Source organism: Nycticebus coucang, chromosome 7 (genome assembly GCF_027406575.1).
Source record: "Nycticebus coucang isolate mNycCou1 chromosome 7, mNycCou1.pri, whole genome shotgun sequence".
In the NCBI taxonomy this organism is placed as follows: domain Eukaryota; kingdom Metazoa; phylum Chordata; class Mammalia; order Primates; family Lorisidae; genus Nycticebus; species Nycticebus coucang.
In genome coordinates, this window is record NC_069786.1 from 8,844,054 (window position 1) to 8,865,016 (window position 20,963).

Consider the following 20,963-nt stretch of genomic DNA (forward strand, 5'->3'; position numbering starts at 1 on the left):
TGCTGCAGGTTGCTGCTCATCTGTTCCGCCTAATGGCGGGGCCCTGGGAGGCCTGTTCTTGCTGTCTTGAGGGTCTGGGCTCGTTCCTTTTCCAACTGCTGTTTCAGTTTGACCAGTTCTTGATCCTGCTGCTGGAGCATGGCATTGAGTGTAGTGAGCTCAGAGATCAGAGAGGCTACCTGGGCAATCAACCAGGCCACCTGAACCTGGAAGGCCTGCTCCAGCTCTTCCTTGGCCTGGCTGAGGTTAGAGATGGAGCTCTGCAGGTCAGTAATCAGGCTAGCCAGGTGCTGCTTTTCTTCTTCAAAGTGGCTCTGTTCAGCAAGCTTCCTGCTAGCCCCCTCAGTTTCCGGTATCAGGCTTGGGGCTGAGTGTTGGCTGCCTGTTGGTCCAGGGTTTCTAGCTTCAAGATGCCACTTAGCACCTCAACCTTCTTCTCGGGTAGGTTTTCGTAAAGCTGGGCTAGATATTCTTCTTCCAGCTGTGAAAGTTTTCCCTGAAGGATTTAATTCTTTTCTTTAAGGCATAGCTTATCCTCCAGATAGGCCTGCTTCACCACTCCTGACTGGCCCTGGTCTGGTCTGCTGTCAGTCCATTGAGGGCACCCTGTTTTTGCTGTAGGTGATTGGCAAACTCCTGTAGCTTAAAGGAGAGGTTGCTGTTCTCTTCAGAAAGCTTGTTAATCTGGCAATTCACTTGGCTCTGTGTTCAGGTCCTGGCACTGTTTCAGTTTCATGCAGCTGCATGGCGAGGCTCTCATGCTCCTCAAGCTCCCTAAGCTCCCTGGGCTCCATGGGCTGGCCACCTGCTTCTCATTCAGCAGCGGCGGGCACTCAGTGCACTGCTGCATCATGGTTATCTGTATATATGCCCCTGAGCTGGGGAGAAGAGGAGGGGAGAGTTCACTTGGAACCTTCAGTGAGGAGCTTGAGGTTTTCAGCCAGCTCCAGCTCATCCCTGTTATTTCTCTCACCTGCGAGCTACTTCTTCAGCTGTCTCATCTGGAATTGTGGGGTCTGCAGCATTTCACTCACGGGTGAGACTGGAGAATCTGAGAGGAAGTTGTTCTCACTGGACGGGGAGGCAACCTTCTGTAGCTCTGTGAAGTGAATCTCTCCCTCTTGGCCTGGAGGCTAGGTGAGGAGAGCTCTTCAAAGAAGGTACTGGAACAGATGAAAGGAATATGAGCTTTCTGCAAGAAGTTCTCTAGGGGGCGGTGCCTGTGGCTCAAAGGGGTAGGGCACTGGTCCCATATGCCAGAGGTGGCAGGTTCATACCCAGCCCCTGCCAAAAATAAAAACCACACACACACACAAAAATATTAAAAAAAAAAAAAGAAGTTCTCTAGGTCCTCATTAAGCTTTAGCCCATCTTCATGGTCCAGCACAAATTTAAGAGTGGCAGCTAACTCAGCCTGAATTCAAATCGTCGTTAGTCCCTGAGACTTGGGGAGCGCGTGGTAGAGTTATATAAGAGCAGCATGGTCATCTTGCCCAGTTCCAGCTTTTACTCTCCTATCACCATCTGCACAGACATTAGGCAAGCTAGAGAAGAGGGATGTTTTCGATTTTTCTGCAGAAAACCGTCCACCAAGTCCAGTGTCTCTGGCACTGTTTGCTGCAGGATTTGCTGCCCTCTTCAGTGCCACAGAGGCTGCCAGTGACCTTGATGAAGACGCTGCTGTACCAGAGCTGCTGCACAGACCTGCAGGATCAGCCACGCACAGACTGTTCACCTCCAAGATTCTCCCTTCCAACTGTTACAAAGCAGGCTTTCTGGTCACACCAGCCTCTCCAGCACCCACTTTAGGCCTGGGCATCTCTGCGGGCATCCCGGCCACATTCCAGCAGTGGACTTGGCCGGTTACCTGGTCATATGCTCTCACCTAGCAATTCCTCCAAATCAAATATCTCGTCTTCATTTTTTACAGTTTTTTTTTTTTTTTTTTTTTTGAGACAGAGTCTCACTTTGTCGCCCTCGGTAGAGTGCGATGATGTCATAGCTCACAGCAACCTTCAACTCCTGGGCTAGAGCGATTCTCTTGCCTCAGCCTCCCGAGTACCTGGGACCACAGGCACCCGCCACAACGCCTGGCTATTTTTGTTGCATTTGCCACTGCTGTTTTAGCTGACTGGGGCTGGGTTCGAACCCGTTACCCTCGGTATATGGGGCCAGCGCCCTACCCACTGAGCCACAGGCGCCGCCCTCGTCTTCATTTTTAAATAATTTGAATTGGAAGAGAATGAATCACTTGTATAAAATTCTATAAATTATAAAGTATGCTGTTGCATCTTTGTAGTATATTTAACAAGTTCTTATATCCCCTAATCAACTTAAAAAACAATTTTCCAGGCAGGGATTCATTAGGTTAGAGGTGTGAATAGCTTCTGCCCTTTATTAGATTGCCCCTCTAATCAGCTTATTTTTAAGGATTTTCAAATGTCAGGCCATTTCAATATGCCTGAATGGTTTCCTTTGTCATTCATAGCTCTTTCTAAGAACCAACCACTTAGTTTTCTTTTCCATCTTACCTTTAGGACCAACTGTAGGGGTAGATTCCTTAGGGTTACCTTTCTGACCCCATTTCCTACCTTCAGCCCATGAGAATCTTCCAATCTGACTTTGCTGTCCTTTTTTTTTGGCCAGGGCTGGGTTTGAACCCGCCACCTACGGCATATGGGGCCAGTGCCCTACTCCTTTGAGCCACAGGCACTGCCTGACTTTGCTGTCTTTGTCTCAGGGTTCCTGCCATTCTATCCTACACCTACCACATGGAACTGGAATTAGCTTTGGAATTCTGGTTTATTCTGTTCCCAGAAGTTAGGAGAAATGCAATACTGTAACTATTTGCTGCATGGAGAAGTGGTCTGTAGACTGACTTAAGGGTTCCCCCATCCTTGCTGCTCCTTCCACTCCCATCCTTTTTTTTTTCTGACCATAATCTTGTAGGGAATATATACATTCACATATCCTAGCCCGAAGTAAAATTCTTTTTTTTTGTAGAGACAGAGTCTCACTTTATGGCCCTCGGTAGAATGCCATGGCCTCACACAGCTCACAGCAACCTCCAACTCCTGGGCTTAAGCGATTCTCTTGCCTCAGCCTCTCGAGTAGCTGGGACTACAGGCGCCCGCCACAACGCCCAGCTATTCTTTTTTTGGTTGCAGTTCAGCCGGGGTCAGGTTTGAACCCGCCACCCTCGGTATATGGGGCCGGCGCCTTACCGACTGAGCCACAGGCGCCGCCCCCGAAGTAAAATTCTTGCTTTCCTAAATTATTGTTGTTTGCTTTCAAGTTTATCATCATCTCTGCCTTCCTGGAATCAAGGGAGTAAAAAATTCTTGAAACCTGGGGTGATATGAGGTTGTGAAATTTATTAATCTGGTAGTTTCAAAATTGAGTCCAAATAAATAGAAAAACGGAAACAAAAAGATTCCTCAAGTGACATGTGATATGATGATAAACAATCAACAAGACATAACATTGTAACCAGTCACAAATAGAGATCCATTTAATAATTTGTTATGCAAATAACAGGGTGGCTAATGCCTGTAATCCCAGCACTTTGGGAGGCCAACGCAGGAGGATCACTTGAGGCCAGCAATTTGAGACCAGCCTGAACAACATAGCAAGATCCTGTCTTTACAGAAATACAAAAAAAGGTCAGGCGTGGTGGCTTACTCCTGTAACCCTAGCACTCTGGGAAGCCGAGGTGGGTGGATTGCCTGAGCTCAAGGGTTTGAGACCAGCCTGAGCAAAAGCAAGACCCCATCTCTAAAAATAGCTGGGTGGTGGTGCCTGTAGTCCCAGCTACTCCAGATGCCGAGGCAACAGAATCGTTTGAGCCCAAGAGTTTGAGGTTGCTATTAGCTACGAGGCCATGGCACTCTACTCTTATCTCAACCCTCCCCCCCCAATTAGGCATGGCGGCCCAAGACTACTGTAATCCCAGCTATTTGGGCTGAGGCAGGAGGATTGCTTGATCCCTGGAATCTGAGGTTGGTGTCAACTATTACATCACTACACCGTAGCCCTAGCAAGAGAGCAAGACCCTGTCTCAGAAACACCCCCCAAAAGCAAACAAATAATTGTATCTCAGCAGTCTGTTACTGCATTGAAAAAACACGCACCCTTTCTCCTGTGATTATAAAATAAAACCTGTACTTGAAGAAAATAGTTGTTCTTAACGGGGGAGAGGGGAGGAGGGAAGAGGATTGGTGTGCTCCCACCTATTGGACACATGTAAGGGTATGTGGCACACCTGCTGAGGGCGGGACCCAATTACAACAGGGATTTTACCTAACAAATGCAAACATCGTACCCTCATACTAATCTGAAATTTAAAAAAGTTGTCGGCTTGGCGCTTATAGCTTAGAGTAGGGCGCTGGCCACATATACCAAAGGTGGCGGGTTCAAGCCCGGCCCGAGCCTGCTAAACAACAATGACAACTGCAACCGAAAAAAAAATAGCCGGGCATTGTGACTAGTGCCTGTAGTCTCAGCTACTCCAGAGGCTGAGGCAAAAGAATCACTTAAGCCCAAAAGTTTGAGATTGCTGTGAGCTGTGATGCCATAGCACTCTACTGAGGGCAACGAAGTGAGACTCTGTTTCCAAAAAAAAAGAAGAGAATTATGAAGTCAAAATTAAGAAAGACTTTAAACATTTTATTTATTATTATTTTTTGAGACAGAGTCTTACTCTGTAACCCTCAGTGGAGTGCTATGTCATCATCATAGTGCACAGCAACCTCAAACTCTTGGGCTCAAGCAATCCTCTGGCATCAGCCTCCCCAGTAGCTGGGACTATAAGTGCCTGGCCACCATGCCCAGCTAGTTTTTCTATTTTTAGTAGAGAAGGAGGTCTTAATCTTGCTCAGGCTGGTCTCAAATTCCTGAGCTGAAGCAGTTCATCCACCTTGGCCTCCCAGAGTGCTAACATGTGTTAAGCCTCTGTGCCCAGCCTATTTTTAACATTCTTGATCCATATGGGACTTGTTTTGCTATTGTATTCTTAACTTCATATGAATGAAATCATACAACATCCGGATGGTGCCTATAGCTCAGTGCGTAGGGGGCCCCATATACCGAGGATGGCGGGTTCAAGCCCGGCCCTGGCCAAATTGCAACAACAAAAAATAGCGCCCGCCTATAGTCCCAGCTACTTGGGGAGTATAAGGGAATCGCCTAAGCCCAGGAGTTGGAACTTGCTGTGAGCTGTGTGACACCAAGGCACTCTTCAAGGGTGATGAAGTGAAACTGTCTCTACCAAAAGAAGAAGAAGAAAAAAAGAAATCATACAACATCCTTATTCATCCAGGTTGTTGTGTTTATCAGTAGTTATTTCCTATTGCTATGTAGAAATCCATTGTGTAAACTATGGTACTATTTACCCATTTAACCACTGATGGACATTTGCGTTACCACTGTTTGGTTATTACTAAAAAAGGTGTTATGAACATTCTTGTACATGCCTATGGTGGACGTATGTGCTCATTCTTCTTGAAATAAAATTTTGGGGTTGCGGGGATAAACATACACTTACAGCAGAAGTTGTTAAACGGTTTTCTAAAGTGGTTGTACCTTAAGGCTTTTATAACCCGGTCTCCTGACTGAGGAAATGAGATAACCTAAAGGCACAACTGGCATAGGGCAATGCGCGAAAACCCTGATAGGTGTTTTCATTAACTCACAGATGAACAGACTCAGAAAGGTCAAGTGACTGTCCACAATTTGGTGGTAGGTCTGGTCAAATAGCCTGCTTAAACCACCTCACTGCCCCGGTAAAATATCTTATTTAAATTTTGGAAAAAAGTATTTTTTTTCTTTCTTTTTTTTTTGTAGAGACACAGTCTCACTTTAATGCCTTCGGTAGAGTGCCCAGATGTCGCAGGACTCACAGCAACCTCCAGCTCTTGGGCTTCCGTGATTCTCCTGCCTCAACCTCCCGAGCAGCTGGGACTACAGGCGCCCGCCACAACGCCCGGCTAGGATAAAGGTATTTTTCTAAGAGCATCCAGCTTAAGGTACAATGTTAAGAAAACCAGTACTGGCTCGGCGCCTGTTGCTCCGTGGTTGGGGCGCCGGCCACGTGCACCGGGGCTGGCGCCTGGGGCTGCTGAACAACAGTAACAACTACAACGACAAAAAATAGCCCGGGGTTGTGGTGGGGCCCTGTGGTCCTAGCTGCTTGGTAGGCTGCGGCAAGAGAATAGCTTGAGCCCAGGAGGTGGAGGTTGCTGTGAGCTGTGACGCCACGCACTCTACCACGGGCGACAGAGTGGGACTCTGTCTCCAAAAAAAAAAAACAACAAAAAAAGAAAATCGGAACTGCGAAAACGCCCTCGCCTCATCCTTGACCCTAGTGCCAGACCTAACCTCCTCTTTGTGGAACAAAGGAAGAGCCCAGCCAGGCCACGTGAGGATGAAGCCAAGCCGGCCCCCTACCTGTGCACATGCGCGATCGAGCCCTGTGTAGGCCCGCAGCGCCGAAGCGCGTGACGTAGTACCGTACGCCGGTGCGTGGTGACGCAAGGCGTACGTTCGGCGGCTCACAGAGGAAGATGGCGGCTGCGCTTTTGGAGGAGAGGGATTGAGAGGGGCGGAGGGAGGAGGCCCAGACAGAAGAGGTATTCTCGACAGTAAAGACGAACTCTTCGCTTGCCCTTAGGAGCTGTGCTTAACGCCAGACGGTGAGTGCGGCGGCGACAATGAGCTGCTGTCCTGTAGCAGGCAGCGGCACTCCGCCATTTTCAGGCTCGGCCGTTGCGTGCTTTAGGGGCCTGGAGGGGCGCCTAGGGACAGGTCGGAGAAGCCGGGAGGATCGACTTCGGTAGGGCTCTTTGGGGTGAATTTCAGCCTTAGGACTGGGGGCTGGAGGATTGAGCCGCACCGGGGAAGGAGGGCATGGGAGGGCTAAGGCCCTGACTGAGACCGGTGGCGACGAGAACATAAGTAAGGCAGGCCCTGGATAAGACGCGAAGTTGAGAGGGGTGAAGCGCGTTTAGGTAAACTGAGATTTGGGGCGGGAGTGGAAGGAGGTGGCCTGAGAGGAGAAGGTAGTGTAGATCCGAGTGGTTAATCGAAGGGGTAACGGAGACTGAAATCAGTAAAACAGCTGAAGCTGTTTTAGCCTTGATAGCGTGGTTTGAAATCTGTATTTGTAACAGGGTAAGGCTACAGCTTGACAAGCAAAGCCCGACTCCTTTAGAGTAATGGAAGAATAATATATGTCTCTTAGCAACTAGATATTTAGGGTCTTAGAAAACATTCTCTTTTTAAAGAAAAGAAAATAAATGTTGGTACTTGGGGCCGTTCCAGAATGAGGAGGAGGAGGAGGAGGAGGTGGGTTGATAGTAAAGTTCTTAATTGGATTGGTTTAAATTAAATCTGGAAAGTACGGGTTACTTGTAGAAACCCTGTAGAGAGTGTTTTAAAGTAATTTATACACAGATAAGTTTTTTGTTCCGGAACTTGGGAAGGCATTAGTCTATGGACAAAAAGACTGTTTTCTGAAGGGTACACCCGCTTGGGAGCATAGAGTTGATTTTTAAGTACGCTCTGGAGATTGATGCAGGCAGTGTTTTGCCTGTGGTTGTGATGCATTGGTAAAGCTATTTAATTCAAACAAAAGTTTTAGTGATTGTTAGTTAAAACATGTGAATTGTTCCCTGGTAGCATTTTTCTTTTCCTAATTTTTTTTTTTTTTTAATTTTGTTGTTGCAGTTTGGCCAGGGCCGGGTTCAAACCTGCCACCCTTGGGATATGGGGCCGGCGCCGTACTCAGTGAGCCACAGGCGCCGCCCCCTTTTCCTAATGTTAGTTACATTTGATGCTCATCTTTTATTTAAGGTACTTCTGCACTTTTTAATTGGTCTCCTTGACCACAAGAAGGTATAATACTGTGAAGATGTGAGTTTGTGCTGAGACCTGAAGTTCGTTGTTTATCCTGTTGAAAATTAGGGAGAAGTTTTATCTTTCCTGTACTCCTGGGAGGAATTTTGGTAAAAAGTTGGTTTGCATCGCAGTGCTTTAGGGAAAAAATAAATCGTTATCTATAAAACATGTCTCTTAACTTGCATTCTTTTCTTTGGTTGGTAAAAAGCACTAAAACAAGATTTTGCCATTACAGTTTTATCTTCACCTCAGCTTTTAATTATATTTTTACCAATCATTTAAGGTGCTTGCTTAGAGCTCTCTTTGCTAGGTAAAAAGTTCATATTATTTTTGGGGAAAATCTTATTTGATTATTGCTGAAGTTTGAACTGCTTTATATTTCAGAATAAGAAAGTAAGGTTATGGTAAACTAAAGCTTTATAACTACAACAAAGATACGAAAGTTTTTCACTTGTGAATGTATTTATGTAATCTTTTTGAGGTTGCTTACGAAAAAGTTAGCAATTTTACAAGTATTTTTAGGTAAAATTGTTAATTGAAGCCTGCAGACTAGAAATCTTCGTTATAGGCTTGGCGCCTGTGGCTCAAGCAGCTAAGGCGCCAACCACGTACACCTGAGCTGGCGGGTTCGAATCCAGCCCGGGCCCACCAAAGAACAATGACAGCTGCAACCAAAAAATAGCTGGAGGGGTGGCGCCTGTGGCTCAGTCGGTAAGGTGCCGGCCCCATATACCGAGGGTGGCAGGTTCAAACCCGGCCCTGGCCAAACTGCAACCAAAAAATAGCCGGGCGTTGTGGTGGGCGCCTGTAGTCCCAGCTACTCTGGAGGCTGAGGCAAGAGAATCTCTTAAGCCCAGGAGTTGAAGGTTGCTGTGAGCTGTCTGAGGCCACGGCACTCTACCCAGGGCCATAAAGTGAGACTCTGTCTCTACAAAAAAAAAAAAAAAAAAAAGCTGGGAGTTGTGGCAGGCGCTTATAGTCCCAGCTATTTGGGAGACGGAGGCAGGAGACCTGCTTGAGCCCAGGAGTTGGCAGTTGCTGTGAGCTGTGATGCTATAGCACTCTACCCAGGGGAACAGCTTGGGTAGAGCGCTTTTTTTGAGGCTCTGTCTCAAAAAAAAAAAAAAAAAGAAAAGAAAAAGAAATCTTCATTATAAAATAGGTTTAATTAACTGTCATAAACTGGTAAGTTTTATTTAACCATGCATTCCAGATAGTCTTAGTTTTCTACCAAACATTATTCCAAGAATTTTATTTGTATTGAAACTTGCTGGTAAGAGATGTTAATTCTGTTTTTTTTTTTTTTTTTGAGACAGAGCCTCAAGTTGTCACCCTGGGTAGAGTGCTGTGGCATCATAGCTCACAGCAACCTCCAACTCCTGGGCTCAAGCCATTCTCCTGCCTCCACCTTCCAAGTAGCTGGGACGACAGGAACCCGCCACAGCACCTGGCTATTTTTTGGTTGCAGCCATCATTGTTGTTTGGCGGGCCTGGTCTGGATTTGAACCCATCAGCTCAGGTGTATGTGGCTGGCGCTTTAGCCGCTTGAGCCACAGGCGCTGAGCCTGTTAATTCTGTTTTGTTTCAGTGGTGAAAGTTTCTCTGTTGCTATAATCTTTTTTTTTTTTTTTTTAATTAGAGACAGAGTCTTACTTTATCCCCCTTGGTAGAGTGTGCATGGTGTCACAGCTCACAGCAACCTTCAACTCCTGGGCTTAGGTGATTATCTTGCCTCAGCCTCCCGAGTAGCTGGGACTATAGGCGCCCACCACAAGGCCCAGCTATTTTTTTTGCAGTTTGGCTGGGGCTGGGTTTGGACCCACCACCCTTGGTATATGGGGCCAGCTCCCTACCCACTGAGCCACAGGTGCCGCCCGTTACTATAATATTTTAATAACATGTGTGACAAATTTCCTGACCGTGGTTTTATTACTTCAAAGGTTAATTTGTCTTTTATTTTTAATTTCTTTTTTTTTTTTTGTTAGAGACAGAGTCTCACTTTGTTGCCCTCGGTAGAGTGCCCTGGCGTCACACAGCTCACAGCAACCTCCAACTCCTGGGCCCAGGCGATTCTCTTGCCTCAGCCTCCTCAGTAGCTGGGACTACAGGCGCCCTTTTAAAAATTTTTTTTTAGAGTTCAGAATATTGGGTACACATTTTGTTTACATACTTTGTTTTCTGTACAGATGGAATCAAAGTTATAAGTGTACCTTTTACCCAGATAGTATGCATTGTACCCAAAAGTGTGAATTTATTCATCTCCCTCTTCGCTCATATCTTGTCTCTTGTCTTTAGCAGTGATTGAGGTTCAAAACTTTTGTGTGTATCTGCCCAAGCTGTACTCATACTTGTAATCCTGGCACTCTGATGAGGCTGAGACAGGTGGATCACTTGAACTCCGGAATTCAAGACCAGCCTGAGCAAGAGCTAGACCCCCCATCTTGGGGGCGCCTGTGGCTCAGTGGATAGGGTGCCCCATATAGGCCCCATATACCGAGGTTGGTGGATTCCAACCTGGCCCCGGCCATACTGCAACAAGAAAAAAATAGCCAGGTGTTGGGGCGGGTGCCTGTAGCACCAGCTACTCAGGAGCTGAGGCAAAAGAATCGCCTAAGCCCAGGAGTTGGAGGTTGCTGTGAGCTGTGATGTCATAGCACTCTACCAAGGGTGATAAAGGGAGACTCTGTCTCTTTAAAAAAAAAGTGAGACCCCATCTTTACTAAAAATAGAAAAAGTCCCAGAGCTAGTTTTTTGGTGGGTGCCTATAGTCTCAGCTGCTTGGAAGGCTGAGGCAAGAGGATCTCTTGAGCCCAAGAGTTTGAGGTTGACAAACTCTGTACCCACAGTGACAGAGTGAGACTCTGTCTCAAAAAAAAAAACAAACCCCAAAACTTTTGTGTGTGAAAATGATTTTTTCTCCTTTAGCAAACCTTTTACATACTAATTTCAGAGACAGAAGCACTGCAGTATATGGGAAAATCTGACCTCTATTATTCATCTGATCTGGCCATTAAACATTTTAGTAATTTTCTTTTATTTTTGCAGTTTTGGCAGGGGCTGGGTTTGAACCAGCCACCTCCGGCATATGGGGCCGCTGCCCTACTCCTTTGAGCCACAGGCGCCGCCCCACATTTTAGTAATTTTCTGATGGTGACTGGCTTCATAAAGTTTGTGTTGTACCTTATATTCATGATTTGAGTGCTTGTCAATTCCCAGACTTACATAGTTTAGAAAGGGCATGTAAGCAATAGATGGACCTGGGTTTGAATGTCAGGCTCACTACTATTCGCCTTTTTTATATTGAGTCCGTTAATTTAACTCTCTGAATCTCATTTTTCTTACATATAAAAATATTAATTTTGCAAAGATGAAAGTGCCTTTGGTAGGCTTATAGGCATACGGTTTATATTAGTATATTGTATGTATGGTAAGCATTCAGTAAATTTTAACATTTTTTCTTTCTATTTTTATTTTATTTTATTTTATTTTGAGACAGAGTCTCACTTTGTTGCCCTCAGGAGAGTGCTGTGGCATCATAGCTCATAGCAACCTCAAACTCCTGGGCTCAAGCGATTCTCTTGCCTCAGCCTCCCAGGGAACTGGGACTACAGGCGCCACCACAACGCCTGGCTATTTTAGAGAAGGGGTCTCACTCTGGTTCAGTCTGGTCTTCAACCTCTGAGCTCAGGCAATCTGCCTGCCTCGGCCTCCCAGAGTGCTAGGATTATAGGCATGAGCCACTGCGCCCAGACACTATTTGGAATTTAATTGGCAAAATTATTTTCAGGTTTTTTTTAGATTAATTTTGGGGTACATATGATTAGGTTACTTAGTTTGCTTTCATAAGGTTAAAATCTGGATTGTATTTTTGCCCTTAACCCAGGAAGTGTGCAATATAACATACCCATGCAATGTACCCATTTGGTGGGAGTTTACCCAATCTCCCCCCCCACCCCACCCCCCCCCGCCGCCGTCTTGAATTTAATTGAGTTTTTCTCTCATGTGCATGTATAGTTGTTAATCTTCTGGTTCTAATTAAGTGCTCAGTATGTGTGGTGCTTGTTTTTCTTTCTTTCTTTTTTTTTTTTTGGCCGGGGCTAGGTTTGAACCCGCCACCTCCGGCATATGGGACCGGCGCCCTACTCCTTGAGCCACAGGCGCTGCGCCCTTTTTTTTTTTTTTTTTAAGATAAAGTCTCACTTTGTCACCCTTGGTAGTGCTGTGGCATCACAGCTCACAGCAACCTCCAGGTCTTGGGCTTAGGCAATTCTCTTGCCTTAGCCTCCCAAGTAGCTGGGACTACAGGCACCTGCCACAACACCCGGCTATTATTTTGTTGTTGTTGCAGTTTGGCCGAGGCTGGGTTCGTACCCACTGCCCTTGGTTTATGGGGCCGGCACCCTACTCACTGAGCCACAGGCACTGCCCTTATTTTTCATTCTTGTGGTACTTCACTTAGGAGAATGTTCTCCAAATCCATCCAGGTTGTTACAAAAAGATAAGAAATCTCCCATCTTTTTTTTATGGCTGAAAAGTATTCCATGGCATGCATATACCACAGTTTAGTAATCTGTTCAGCATTGAATGGCACTTGGGTTGTTTCCACATCTTTGCCATTGTGAATTGTGCTGCTATAAACATTTGAGTGCAATATTTTAATTTTTAAACAGTAAACCTAGGGACATTGTCGTTCCTCTGGCAAATTAACTACTTTCTCTGTGTTAGTAAAGCATTTTATGTATATTTCTAATTAATGTACTTTGTGTCTTTTCTTTACTATTATGTGAGCACTTTGAAGGTAGATACTGTCTGTTCCTTTTTATTTATTTTATTTTGCCCTGGGTAGAGTGCTGTGGCGTCACAGCTCACAGCAACCTCAAACTCTTAGGCTTAAGTGATTCTCCTGCTTCAGCCACCCCACACAACTGGGACCACAGGCGCCCACCACAGTGCCCAGCTGTTTTTTTTGTTATTGTTGTCATTGTTTAGCATTCGAACGCGCCAGCTCCAGTGTGTGTGCCTGGCACCCTAGTTGCTGAGCTGCAGGTGCCAAGTCTTTCCTATTCTTTCACACATTTTTATTTCAAACAAGCTCCTGCTAAGAAAGTTTAAAATCATAATACCATTATTATGGGTAAGGCAATTCTCATTAAATCTATGGCATCATCTTTGTAAAAAATGTGCCATATTTTAGAGTTTTCTGATTATGTGCTTAAGATGTCATTTAACTTTTTTCTCTATTGTATTTCTAAAAACTGGAAACTATAGAAAGGCTTGATTAAATTTGGGTCAGGTATTTTTGGCAAAAATAGTTCCTAGGTGGGCGGCGCCTGTGGCTCAGTGAGTAGGGCGCCGGCCCCATATGCCGAGGGTGGCGGGTTCAAACCCAGCCCTGGCCAAACTGCAACAAAAAAATAGCCGGGCGTTGTGGCGGGCGCCTGTAGTCCCAGCTACTCGGGAGGCTGAGGCAAGAGAATCGCTTAAGCCCAGGAGCTGGAGGTTGCTGTGAGCTGTGTGATGCCACGGCACTCTTCTGAGGGCCATAAAGTGAGACTCTGTCTCTACAAAAAAAAAAAAAATAGTTCCTAGGTGATAGGTGGTTTATATTGTATACATAAGGAAGGATGGAATGTCTGCTTCTCCTACTTCTATTGATTTTTTTTTTTTTTTTTTTTTTTGTAGAGACAGAGTCTCACTTTATGGCCCTCAGAAGAGTGCCGTGGCCTCACACAGCTCACAGCAACCTCCAACTCCTGGGCTTAAGCAATTCTCTTGCCTCAGCCTCCCGAGTAGCTGGGACTACAGGCGCCCGCCACAACGCCTGGCTATATTGATGATTTTTTTTTTTTCTTTTTTGAGACAGAGTTGCACTGTGTCACCCTGGGTAGAGTGCTATGACGTCACAGCTCACAGCAACCTTAAACTCTTGGGCTTAAGCAATTGTCTTGCCTCAACTTCCCAAGTAGCTGGGACTACAGGCACAACGCCCAGCTATTTTTTGTTGCATTTATCATTGTGGTCTAGCTGGCCCGGCCTGGCTTGAACCAGCCAGCCTCGGTGTATGTGGCTGGCTCCAAAACCACTGTGCTATAGGTGGTTTTTTTTTTTTTTTTTAAAGTACTCAATTAAAAAACAAAGTGAAAGCTACTCGGGAGGCTGAGGCAGGAGAATCGCCTGGGCCCTGGAGTTGGAGGTTGCTGTGAGCTGTGTGACGCCATGGCAGTCTACCAAGGGCGATAAGGTGAGACTCTGTCTCTACAAAAAAAAAAAAACAAAGTGAAGGGAACCAGTCATGATGGTAATTCTTGCACTCTGGGAGGCCCAGATGGGTAGACTGAGCTCACGTCTGAGCGAGAAAGAGACCCCATCTCTATAAATAGCCAGGCATTGGTGGCGGGCACCTATAGTCCCAGCTACCTGGGAAGCTGAGCCAAGAGGATGGCTTGAACCCAGGAGTTTGAGGTTGATGTGAGCTATGATGCCACAGCATTCCACCAACTGTGACAGAGTAAGACTCTGTATTTAAAAAAAAAAAAAAAAAGAAGGGTGGCGCGTGTAGCTCAAGTGGCTAAGGTGCCAGCCACATACACCAGAGCTGGAGGGTTTGAATCCAGCCCAGACTTGCCAAACAGTGATGACTACAAACAAAAAATAGCTGGGCGTTGTGGCGGATGCCTGTAGTCCCAGCTACTCGGGACGCTGAGACTAGAGAATCACTTAAGCCCAGGAGTTTGAGGTTGCTGTGAGCTGTGACGCCACAGCACTCTACCCAGGGTGTTACCTTTAGGCTCTGTCTAAAAAAAAAAAAAGTGGAGAGAAGGCCAGGGTGGTAGCTCATGCCTGTAATCCTAGTATCAGGAAGAAATCCTCAGGACTCTGACTAGAGTACAGCTATTTTTGGAGACAGCTAGTGAGAGAAAGCAGGCCAGAAACCAAACCTCTTCTCACACTGCTATGAATCCTCAGGACCCTGATAAGAGTATAGCCATTTTGGGAGGACAATAAGAGAAAGCAGGTCAGAGACCAAATGGCCTCGTTGCAGCAACCTCCTCCCCACACTCTTGGAATGTTTCAAGGTCAGTGTGATTGGGAAACATGAGAATCTCCTATCTTATAGAGATGGGGTCTCATTCTTGCTCCTAGTCGTGCTGACACTAGAGATAAGGCCTTGCTGCAAGATTAACACTTTTGTGGAAGGAAGTTATTCTAAAATGGGTCACTGATACAGCATCATTCATTCACTGTGTAGAAAAAAAGATGATTTCCCTCACCTCTCCTAACTCCCTCTCACATTTCAACTACACTGATAAAAGTGTATTACTATGGGCAGCGCCTGTGGCTCAAAGGAGTAGGGCGCTGGCCCCATATGCTGGAGGTGGCAGGTTCAAACCCAGCCCTGGCCAAAAACCTGCAAAAAAAAAAAAAAAAAAAAGTACTACTGTATTTCACATAGTATTAAAACTGTGTGAAAAAGAGCTGACTCCTGGTCAGACTACACTCTACACTTTCTCGCTTTTTTTTTTTTTTGTAGAGACAGAGTCTCACTGTACCGCCCTCGTGTAGAGTGCCGTGGCGTCACACGGCTCACAGCAACCTCTTAACTCTTGGGCCTACGCGATTCTCTTGCCTCAGCCTCCCGAGCAGCTGGGACTACAGGCGCCCGCCACAACGCCCGGCTATTTTTTGGTTGCAGTTTGGCTGGGGCTGGGTTTGAACCTGCCACCCTCGGCATATGGGGCTGGCGCCCTACTCACTGAGCCACGGGCGCCACCCTCGCTTTTTTTTTTTTTTTTTTTAAGAGACAGAGTCTTACTTTGTCGCCCTGGGTAGAATGCTGTGACGTCACAGCTGACAGCAACCTCTAGCTCCTGGGCTTAGGTGATTCTCTTGCCTCAGCCTCCCGAGTAGCTGGAACTTACAGGCACCCGCCACAACGCCGGGCTATTTTTTTTGTTGTTGCAGTTTGGCTGGGGCCTGGTTTGAACCCACCACCCGCGGTATAGGGGGCCAGTGCCCTACTCACTGAGCCACAGAAGGCACCACCCCACTTTCTCCCTTCTAATAAAGCCTTTCTAATCCCTGGACTGCCCTCTTTTCCTTTGTATGGACCTTCCCCACACATATACTCTATTCCAGTAACTCTCACCTAGCACTTTGGGAGGCCGAAAAGGGAGGACTGCTTCAGACCAGCCTGAGTAAGAGGAAGACCCCGTCTCTACTAAAAATAGAAAAAACTACGCAGGCTTTGTGGTGCACACTTGTAGTCCCACACTTGTAGTCCCAGTCCCGGAGGCTAACGCGAGAGAACTGCTTGAGCCCAGAGGTTTGAGGTTGCTGTGAGATATGATGCACAGCACTCTACCCAGGGTACAAGAATGAGACTCTGTCTCAAAAGAAAAAAAAAAGAACAATCAGAAGTTGTCGCATATGTGTTTTACCACAATTTTTTTTACCATGCTGCTCAATAAAATAAATTTTTTTAAGCTCTTACACCAAAGAAATATTAAAATAATTTCTATTACTAATAAAGTATCTAAGTTTGGCCAGAAGACCTCCCACCTTACGACTATTATCATAATAGTTCTCCTTTTTACTCTCAAATATGTGCCATTTGAATTATAATAGGGACTGAGTGAATGTTCACACTAAGTGTGTGGTGCTATCCCCATAATACAGTGCTACAGAAGATAAAGCTGTTTTACCAAAAAGGAGGGGGGGAAGCTCTGAACTGATATGGAATGATTTTCTGAGTTTATTGTTAGGTTAAAAAAAAAACAAGGATGCTGTGACAGAGTGCCACTCAGGAAGGCTGAAGGCAAGAAGACCCATCACTTGAACTCAGGAGTTGAGGTTGCTATGACGCTATGGCACTCTAGACTGGGGCAACAGATTGAAAATCTGTCTCCAAAAAAAAAAAAAAAGGGCAAAGGCCACACATGGTGGCACACACCTATGGTCCCAACTACTCTAGAACAACACTTGAGTTTGAGACCGCCTCTAAAACATTAAAAATAGATAAAAGGGGCCAGGTGCAGTGGCTCACACCTGTGATCCTAGCACTTCAGGAGGCCGAGACTGGAAAATCATTTCAGACAAACCTAGGCAACATAGCCAGGCTCCATTCCCACAAAAAAAGAACGTTTTAATTAGCCAGGTATGGCAGCAGGTAGCTGTACTCCCAGCTACTCAGGAGGATGAGTCAGGAGGGTGACTTGAGCCCAGGAATTTGAGGTTGCAGTGAGCCATGATAAGGAGACTGCACTCTACCTTGGGCAACAGAGCAAGATCGTATCTCCAAAAAAATAAATAGCAGAATTAGAAAACCTCTAATAAAATAATCAACTTAAGCAACAATCAGTCATTAGGTGAAACTTATATGCCTTTACAGTGAAGAAATCAATTGACATAACACTAACCAAGTAAGGTTAACATTGTAAAGAATGAGGCAAACCAACATCTGTCAGTCCCCACACCTTGAAAGATCATCACTAGGCTTGGCACCCATAGCTCAGAGGCTGGAGCGACAGCCACATGCACCAAGGCTGGTGGGTTCAAACCCGGCTGGGCCTGCTAAACAACAATGACAACTACAACAACAAAAAAACAGCTGGGCATTGTAGCAGGCACCTGTAGTCCCAGCTACTTGGGAGGCTGAGGCAAGAGATTGGCTTAAGCCCAAGAGTTTGAGGTTTCTGTGAGCTGTGACTCTACAGCACTCTACCAAGGGCGACATAGTGAGACTGTCTCAAAATAAATAAATAATTGAGTATTATGGGCCTGGCATTGTGGCTCATGCCTATATGCGTGAGGCTGAAGCTAGAGATCTCTTGAGCTCATGAGTCCAGCAGTTATGGCTTGGGGGCTTGTATTCTCTGTTCCTGGGGAGGCTGAGGCTGGAGGATTACTTGAACCCAAGAGTTTGAGGTTTCTGTGAGCTATGATGAAACCATGGCACTCTGGCTTGGGCAACAGAGGGAAATTCTTTAACAAAAACAGAAAATTGAGTGCTATATTTTCAGAGTTTTATTTTTATAACCCAATAATAGTAATATTCCGTCAGTACAGGTATTATTCAGTTTCAAACATTAGGATAATAAAGGTTTTACTAAACAGCTTTAACCAGTTTATTGTGGAAATAGTACATAGTTACAAATATTTTTCAGTAGTAGGAAGGAAATTTCTGTCTTAAGTAGGAGGTCTAAAAAAAGCTTCAACAGAATTTCAGTTTCACATACAGTGATAGAATTAAACATTTTGCCTCAGAACAAGTACAGCTTACACAAATAAGCTTTATGGGGCCAGGCAGGTGTGGTGGTTCTCACCTGTAATTCTAACATTCAGGGAGGCCACAGTGGGAGAGGCTCTTAAGCTCAAGAGTTTAAGACCAGCCTGAACAAGATTGAGATCCTGTCTCTCCAAAAAATAGAAAAGTAAGCTGGGCCTGGCTGTGTGCATCTGTAGTTGTAGCTACTTCTAAGTGTGAGGCAGGAGGATCACTTGAGCCCAGGAGTTGGAGATTACAGTGGGCTCTGTTGATGCTGTTTCATTCTAGCCAGGTGACAGAATGAGACTCTTGTCTCAGAAAAAAAGAGCTTTATGAAGTCTGGGTGGTTCTCTGTGATTGTTGAAGGTAAAGGTACTGAGACAACTGGAAAAAAAAATTTTTTTTTTTTTTTTTTTTTTGAGACAGTGTTTGTCACCCTCAGTAGAGCGCTGTGACGTCACAGCTCACAGCAACCTCCAACTCTTGGGCTTAAGCAATTCTCTTGCCTCAGCCTTGCGAGTAGCTGGGACTACAGGCACCTGCCACAATGCCTGGCTGTTTTTTGTTGCAGTTGCCACTGCTGTTTTAGCTGGCCAGGGCTGGGTTTGATCCCACCACCCTCTGTGTATGGGGCTGGCACCCTACTACACTGAGCCACAGGCACCGCCCGACAACTGAAAAAAATAAATAAATAATTTTTTTTTTTTTTTTTTAAAGACAGAGTCTCAAGCTATCACCTTGGGTAGAGTGCTGTGGCATCACAGCTCACAGCAACCTCCAACTCCTAGGCTCAAGCGATTCTCCTGCCTCCACCTCCCAAGTAGTTGGGACTACAGGTGCTGGCCACAACACCTGCCATGAATTCTTTTTTTTTTTTTTTTTTTTTCAATGTCACAAAACGTTTTATTTTTTTTGAAGAGACAGCCTCACTTTATGGCCCTCGGTAGAGTGCCATGGCCTCACACAGCTCACAGCAACCTCCAACTCCTGGGCTTAAGCGATTCTCTTGCCTCAGCCTCCCGAGCAGTTGGGACTACAGGCGCCCGCCACAACGCCCGGCTATTTTTTGGTTGCAGTTTGGCCGGGGCCGGGTTTGAACCCGCCACCCTCGGTATATGGGGCCGGCGCCTTACAGACTGAGCCACAGGCGCTGCCCACGTTTTATTTTCTTTAAATATTTTTAGACAGGGTGCAGGATGGTCTCTTGGGCTCAGTCTCAGTAATGGGCAAGAACTCAGTAATGCTCGTCCGTGCAGAAGGCTTATGGGTTGGGGCGGGGGAGACTGGCAGGTAACAGCAGAGGAAACCCAGGCCAGACCTGAGCGATGCTCAGGAGGTCGAAATGGCAGGCTGTTTGGGGGAATGACTGATGAGCGCATCTTTGTAAGTGGAAACAAGTTGCTCTGAGATGCCTTTCTCAAGCAGCGTGCCATGAATTCTTGTTCCTTGTGTTTTAAGAAAAAGATTTTCATTTTTGTCAAATGCTTACAATGATTTGGAAGAGCCCTTGAGCTCAGGAGTTGGGAGAATGGTCTGAGCAAGAGAGAGACCCCGTTTCTATTAAAAATAGAAAAATTAGGGCGGTGCCTGTGGCTCAGCGGGTAGGGCGCCGGTCCCATATGCCGGAGGTGGCAGGTTCAAACCCAGCCCCGGCCAAATTAAAAAAAAAAAAAAAAAAATAGAAAAATTAGCCACGTATTTTGATGGGAGCTTATAGTCCCACCTCCTTGGGATGCTGAGGCAGGAGAGTCACTTGAACCCAGGAGTTTGAGATTGCTGTGAGCTATGATGCCATGGCACTCTACCCAGGGCAACAGAGTGAGAGACCCATCTCAAGAGAAAAAAAAAATTGAAAAATAAAAATATGGGGCGGCGCCTGTGGCTCAAGGAGTAGGGCGCCGGTCCCATATGCCGGAGGTGGCGGGTTCAAACCTAGCCCCGGCAAAAAAAAAAAAACCAGCTACTTGGGAGGCTGAGGCAAGAGAATCGCTTAAGCCCAGGAGTTGGAGGTTGCTGTGAGCTGTGTGAGGCCACGGCACTCTACCGAGGGCCATAAAGTGAGACTCTGTCTCTACAAAAAAAAAAAAAAGAAAAGAAAAATAAAAATAAACTTACATTTCAGATGGATTTCATTGTAAGAGGTAGTTATATGGTAGCAAAAGTCAAAATCATTTACTAAACTTACTAATGATGTGTTATGTATGGAAAGCATGGCAGATATAATTTACCCTGAAAAAAGGTGATACAGGGCAGTGCTTGTGGCTCAAGGAGTAGGGCGCCTGTCTCATATCCCAGAGGTGGCGGGTTCAAACCCAGCCCCGGCCAATAACCAAAAAAAAAAAAAGGTGATACATTTCTTTCCTCCTCCTCCTTTTTTTTTTGTAGAGACAGAGTCTCACTTTATGGCCCTTGGTAGAGTGCTGTGGCGTCACACGGCTCACAGCAATCTCCAACTCCTGGGCTTAAGCGATTCTCTTGCCTCAGCCTCCCGAGCAGCTGGGACTACAGGCGCCCACCACAACGCCTGGCTATTATTTGGTTGCAGTTTGGCCGGGCCCGGGTTTGAACCCACCACCCTCGGTATATGGGGCCGGCGCCTTACCGACTGAGCCACAGGCGCCGCCCTCTGTTTTTTTTTTTTAGAGACAGAGTCTCACTTTGTTGTCTTTGGTCGAGTGATCTGGCATCAGAGCTCACAGCAACCTCCTCTTGGGCTTAGGCGATTCTCTTGCCTTAGCCTCCTGAGTAGCTGGGACCAAGGTGCCTGACACAACACCTGGCTATTTTTTGTTGCAGTTTGGCTGGG

General features: G+C 46.0%; 1 protein-coding gene and 1 pseudogene across 4 annotated transcripts in view; one reads left to right on the plus strand and one right to left on the minus strand.

The window, feature by feature from the left end:
* Positions 1 to 618: 618 nt before the first annotated feature.
* Positions 619 to 19,536, minus strand: LOC128590464 (nuclear mitotic apparatus protein 1-like; annotated as a pseudogene).
* Positions 6,516 to 20,963, plus strand: part of WDR33 (WD repeat domain 33) — a 130,451-nt gene continuing 116,003 nt past the window's right edge. For 3 of the 4 annotated variants that reach the window (XM_053596817.1, XM_053596820.1, XM_053596819.1), the window contains exon 1: positions 6,547 to 6,689. The gene's annotated coding sequence lies outside the window, so the exon portion shown is untranslated. Of the gene's footprint in view, positions 6,690 to 20,963 lie in introns of all 4 variants that reach the window. The other variant, XM_053596818.1, reaches the window with a different exon arrangement.